The sequence below is a fragment of the Lygodium microphyllum genome, chromosome 8 (genome assembly GCF_053477565.2).
Source record: "Lygodium microphyllum isolate KBCC chromosome 8, Lygodium_microphyllum_v1.1.10, whole genome shotgun sequence".
Taxonomy (NCBI): Eukaryota; Viridiplantae; Streptophyta; class Polypodiopsida; order Schizaeales; family Lygodiaceae; genus Lygodium; species Lygodium microphyllum.
Window position 1 is genome coordinate 144772753 of NC_141142.1, and position 6731 is coordinate 144779483.

Consider the following 6731-nt stretch of genomic DNA (forward strand, 5'->3'; position numbering starts at 1 on the left):
GGTAGGGTGATGAAGAGACATAAGTCACACAATTACACACATCTCCCTCCCTCCCTCCCTCCCTCCCTCCCTCCCTCCCTCCCTCCCTCCCTCCCTCTCTCTCTCTCTCTCTCTCTCTCTCTCTCTCTCTCTCTCTCTCTCTCTCTCTCTCTCTCTCTCTCTCTCTCTCTCTCTCTCTCTCTCCAAGGAAAGTAATAGGCTTGAATGGATTGGGCAGAACAACCAGCTAGTGGTCAACAGGAAAGGATCGAGCAGTGTAGAACTGAATGATGCACAAAATGAGCAGGGTTTGGTGGATGCAAGATAGGCCGAAGGAGTTCATTAACTCTAGTACCCGTTGCAATAAGCAAGGAGGCAAAGTGGGTGGAACAAGGGAGCCATGTTGGTTGGGGAGAGAGAGAGAGAGAGAGAGAGAGAGAGAGAGAGAGAGAGCAGATGCTTTGGCAAGATGGATGATCTTTGATATTTTCATCCATGGTAGGGTGATGAAGAGGCATGGGTCACACATAGTCACTCACTCTCACTCAGTCTTTGATATTTTCGTCCATGGTAGGGTGATGAAGAGGCATGGGTCACACATAGTCACTCACTCTCACTCACTCACTCTCTCTCTCCAAGTGAAGTCGTAGGCGCCCTGAATGAGCTAGGAAAAACTAGACAGCCAACAACAAAGGACTGGGTGATACAAAAATGAGCAAGGCACAAAACGAGTAGGTTTGCCAACTGCAAGGAAGGTTAGAGGATTTTTGGCAATTGGCAAAGCCACCGCAACATCAAGCAGGGAGGGAGGTGAAATGGGTGGAACGAGGGAGCCGAGCAAGTTGGGGGAGAGAGAGAGAGAGAGAGAGAGAGAGAGAGAGAGAGAGAGAGAGAGAGCTCTTTATACATCAAACTATGAGCAAGGGGAGAGAGAGAGAGAGAGAGAGAGAGAGAGAGAGAGAGAGCTCTTTATACATCAAACTATGAGCAAGGGGAGAGAGAGAGAGAGAGAGAGAGAGAGAGAGAGAGAGAGAGAGAGAGAGAGAGAGAGAGAGATAGATTCTTTAGTTTTCATGATCGAGAACTTACATTAGGATGTATGCTCGGGAGAAGGGGAAGAGAAAGAGAGTGTGCGCGTGCGAGAGAGAGACATCATGTATACACATCACTGCTCGTTGAACCTCTATCTTGTGCCACATAGGCTTGAGGACTTTCTCCTTGCTTTGGGAGTCGCCAAGGCAAACCTTGCCATTGCCATTGGCTCACATAGATAGACACTAGTCACCCCAATCACCACCTTGTTGCCATTTACAACCGAGTAGAGAGAGAGAGAGAGAGAGAGAGAGAGAGAGAGAGAGAGAGAGAGAGAGTAGGGGTTTACTACATGCAACACTGCCTTGTTCTCTGCCTAGCCTCATCGTACAATATGGAACATTGTCCTCATAACTAAAGCATATCATGCCCTACATACCCATTGTCCTTGCACCATGAGAGAGATAGAAAGATAGAGAGATAGAGAGAGAGAGAGAGAGAGAGAGAGAGAGAGCATATGCATTGGCAAGTTGGATGGTCTATAGCATTCTAGTGCATGGTAGGGTGATTAAGAGACATGAGTCACACATAGTCGCATGTGCTCTCTCTCTCTCTCTCTCTCTCTCTCTCTATTTGTAAGTGAAGTCATAGGCTTGACCAAGTTGGGCAAAACCAACCAATCATTGTGAAAGGACTAGGCAATACAAAACTAAGCGATGCAAAAAGTGGGTTTGGTGGATGCAAGGGAGGTTGGAGCCATAGTGGTAAGTAGGTGTTGGGGGTAAAGGCAATGCCTATGACAGTATCCACACACCTGTACACTACACTTGTACACTATAGGTGGCAAGCGCCCATCACTATCACTTCATTCTTTATTCTTTCAGTGACATTTGAATAAAGGAAAGGCTGGTCATACATTGTGATTGTTGAAGCTCCCACATATTGTGTGTGTCTCTCTCTCTCTTGCTCTTACTCCTTCCACCATGGCTCTTGCTTCCACTCGCATGCTTTCACTCCGGGCTCAATCCCTTCAACAAGTATGAGAGCTAACCATTCAAGAAGCTTATTTATTCTTTGCTTCAACCTAAATTCAAAGCTTCAACTCAAGGTTTCATGGCAGCCATTGTTTATTTTTCTCGAGGTATGCATTGAGTCGTTCCTTCTTCCAGCTTGCTCCCTACTTGTTGAGGACCTTCCCAAGGCTTAACTGAGGCTTGTTGAGTGCTTATTGAGCTAAGGAGCAGCCATTTTATCCATTTTTGAGTGGATACAGAGCATGTCGTAGAAGTCGTGGATAGCTATGGCAACTTGATAGCACTGTCGTACTTTGGCCATAACTTTTGCATATGGTATCAGATTTAGGGGTTTTATAGATAGAAACAAAGAGTGCAATGAGATCTACAAATCTAGGTACTCATAGAGTTGAATATATGTATTTTTCTATTCTTTGTTTCACATAGAACAAATTTGTTCTGATTTGGATAGCAAACAATAAATTCCATAATGCATGTTTGATGCTTCAAGGATGCTATTTTGATGCCCGAATGGTATGTTATGCTTTTGGGCACTATTCATAGTGGATAGCAAGCAATTATTTGATAAAGATTATGCTCGTTATACTTTGAAGCTACTCAGATATCACATATTGGATGTATTGATACTTTGGTTGTCATGTACGCCTATGGATATGTTTATGACATGCTCCTAAGTTGAGATTGGAGCTTGGATTCTTTGACATTGGATGCCATTCATATCCTTGAATGCTACAGTTAGAGTCTTATAGACTACTTGGGTTCAATGCTTTTAGATATATGCTCTATGGATCTTAGATAATGGATGCCATTCACATGATGTTTTGAGCTTTGCTTTTGGCATTCAACTTTTGCTGGGACTACTCAGCTTTATGTACTAAGCCACATTGGCACTTGCATGTAATACAGAGCATTTGGTTTATGTAGTTGAAGTTGAGCTTATTACAGTGAGATAATGAGACTCATTGTGATATGTACATGCTCTCTTAATATTTATTGGATGCAATTACCCTATTGTGGGCCAATTTGATCTCTTGGCTTAGACCTAGTACTTATGTTTGTCAAGGTGTTGTTAGTGGTATTTATGTGCTTCTGGGTTATGTATTGAGCTTTGTTCAATGGGTTTTGCATTTGGTAGTTCCCTTTATTTTCCTTTCAGACCTACCCTATGCATGGTGTCTATGCCTATTGCATTGCATGTATAATTTTTGACAGACTGCAGTTGCACTTGCTTATGTCTGTCAAGGTGTTGTCAGTGGTATTTATGTGCTTCTGGGTTATGTATTGAGCTTTGTTTAGTGGGTTATGCATATGGTATTTCTCATTATTTACCTTTCAAACCTACCATGTGCATGATGCCTATGCCTATTGTATCTATAATTTCTGACAGACTACAATTGTGATAGTCTTCAATGCGGGTTGTTCCTAGCTTCTTCCTTCTTGGTTGCTCATAGTTGGTTGTTGGTATATTATTACAGTTTATCATACCAACCTATCATTTCAGTTTTATGCACTCTATTTGAGGGCAATCACCCAGACAACTTGACCGTCTTTTGCTTATAGGTTGTGGATAGCTCATTACTTTGGCAACATCTCTTGTCTCTTGCTTGATTTAATAGTGGTTTTTGGGCTGATTTGTAGGGTATTATAGTAGCCCACCTTACCCTTCTGTGTACTTACTTGGCCTCATTATGACCAGTGATTCTTGTGATAATGCTATCTTCAATATTAAGAGACTGGATGGGACCAATTACAGCTATTGGAAGACCCAAATATGGCAGGTTTTATTGTAGAAATTATAAGTTAGATGGATTGGGATGAACTATGCAAGTCCACGATCATTTTATTATACTTTAAGCAGGTTCACTGCAATGTTGTAACTAGAAATCTGATTGCATATGAGCTTTAGACACAAATTAAGAATCTTTATGACAATAGAGTCCTACATCTCAAATGTATTGGTTGAAACAGTTGGACCTTCGCATAAAAGAAGGGACTTCTATATCTACACACTGCACACTTGAATGAGTTTCACTCCATTATCAGTCATTTAGCTTTGTAAGAGATTGTGTTCAAAAATACATTGTATCTTTTATTTGTGCTTGGTACTCTACCTGAGTCATGGGATACTCTCCGTATGGCTCTTTATGCTAAGGATGGGTTGAGATTGCAGGATGTTGAGAGTGCCCTCTTGACAAAAAAGGTGAACGAAAAGAATGTGGATGCTTCGCCTATGCTCAACGCATTGAGTGTGAGAGGCTAGCATGATGAAAATGACCGTGGTAGAGACTCTAATAGGTCTTAGTCTACGATACATGGACAATCTCGCAATAAGTCCCATGGTCGTAATTTTGGTCTTACTTATCATTATTATGGAAAAGCAAGTCATATTCGGTCATAATGCCATAAAACACATGACGACAAGCAAAAGGAAAAGGGAAATGATAAAGTACAAAACAAGAATGATGATCATAGAATTGTGCCTAGCAAGTCAAGTGTCAAGATTGAGAAGATTAATGTAGTGCAACCTAATAAATCTAATGATCTTATATTGGCAGCTTTTTCTTTGGATGATTCATAGCTAATTGATGCTTTGTCAGGATATACTCAGTGTTGGTTGATAGATTCAGGGGCTTCCTTCCATGTAACCCCTCATAGAGAGTGGTTTCACTCCTATTGCAATATGACTAGATCTGTCCGTTTGGGTAATGACCTAGAATTGGAGATAGTTGGTATTAGTGATGTCCAGTTACATTTTGGTTCAGATAACATTTTCACATGATGTACATCATATACTAGCTCTCGTGTGATGAAGAGCCTTATCTGAGCTGGCACCTTGGATGATGCAAGTTATGTTGTCTCTTTTGGTGATTCCTCATGGAAGATTACCCGTGGGAATCTTATTCTTGCATGTGACGCTAAGTCTAGTACCCTCTATCCTTTGCATGTATTTGGGCCAGTTGACTATGTTTTGGTTGTGGCTACAGTTCCACATATATCTCTTTGGCATCATCGCCTTGGGTACATGTCTTTAAAATGAATGGAAATGCTTACTAGTTTGTAGTATCTTGTGCTCCCATATTAGAGTATTTTGAGTCTTGTGATCATTGTTTATATGGCAGGTAGACATGTAGTATGCATAAAAAGTTTGGCATGAAGTGCATGGGTAATCCTTTGGATCTTGTTCATTTAGATGTATGTGGTTCCATGCCCTGTCAGTTGCTAGGTGGTGCGAAGTACTTTGTCACATTCATTGATGATTACTCACATAAGGTTTGGGCTTTCTCTATTAAGGAGAAGTCAGATATTTTGTCTATCTTTTAGTGTTGGCTTGCTCTTGTCAAGAACTAGTTTGGGTATAGGAGGCTGAAACACCTAAGGTCAGATAATGGGGGCAAGTATATCTCAAAATCTTTTGAGCAATTTTGCGATGAGCAAGGTATTAAGCGTCAGTTGACCGCCCCCTATACCCCTCCTTAGAATGGTATTGCCAAACACATGAACAAGATGATTTAGGACAGAGTTCATAGTATGCTTAGCTAGGCAGGCTTACCCCAACACTTTTGGGTTGAAGCAATTACTACTACCGTACACTTGATTAACTGCTATTGATTGCCAAGTTGCAAAGGAGGTATGGAGGATTGAAAAACCTCCATCATATGCTCATTTGTGCATCTTTGGTTGTGAGGTATTCTGCCATATTCCCAAGGATAAGTGCAATAAGTTGGATCCTAAGTTTGTGAAATGCATCTTTCTTGGTTAAAGGGATGCATATGAGATGGGTTATTATCTATGGAATTCGTAGGCTCATAAGTCTATACATAACCATGCTATCGTTTTCCATGAGGAAAAGATGCATAAGCAACTTGAGCAGGTGTTGAGGTATGCAATGTGATCTTTTAGGAGGAGCCTCCTACTCCCATATAGCTAGCTAGATAGCCTAAAGTAGCTAATACTCTAGTGGCCCATGCCATGTCTATTGTGCACACCTGCATTTGTCACTATAACATCATCCTACTCTAAGGCGCTCTACTAGAGCCTAAGCGCCCTCCATGGATTATGTTATAGTGACAAATGCAGGTGAGCCTCTCTCTTATGATGAGGCCATGCATAGAGATGATGGTCACTCATGGGACAAGGCTATGCAGTCGGAGTTCGACTCCTTACAGAGACTAACCATACATGGGATTTGGTTTCTTTGCCTAGTGGCAAGAAGGCATTGACATGCAAGTGGTATACAAGTTGAAAATTATTCCTAGACACCCTAAGCTTGCTTATAAGGCCAAATTGGTAGCTAAGGGTTTCAAGTAGAAATGTGGTGTTGACTTCGATGAAGTCTTTTCTCCTGTGGTCAAAATGACAACCCTACGCTTGGTACTAGCATTGGTTACTCGGCTAGATTTGGATCTTTATTAAATGAATGTAAAGATGGCTTTTTTACATGGGGACTTGCATGATGAGATCTATATGCAGTAGTCTAAGGGCTTTGAAAAAAAAGACAGGGAATACCTACGTGCAAGTTGAGAAAGAGTCTTTATGGCCTTAAGCATGCACCTGCGGAATGGTACCACAAGTTTGATGCTTTTAGGCATTCATAGGGATATAGTCATAGTGCTATGGATCCGTGTTTATACAAGAAGAAGGCTCATGATGGTAGCCTTTTGATTTCGCTACTCTATGTGGACGATA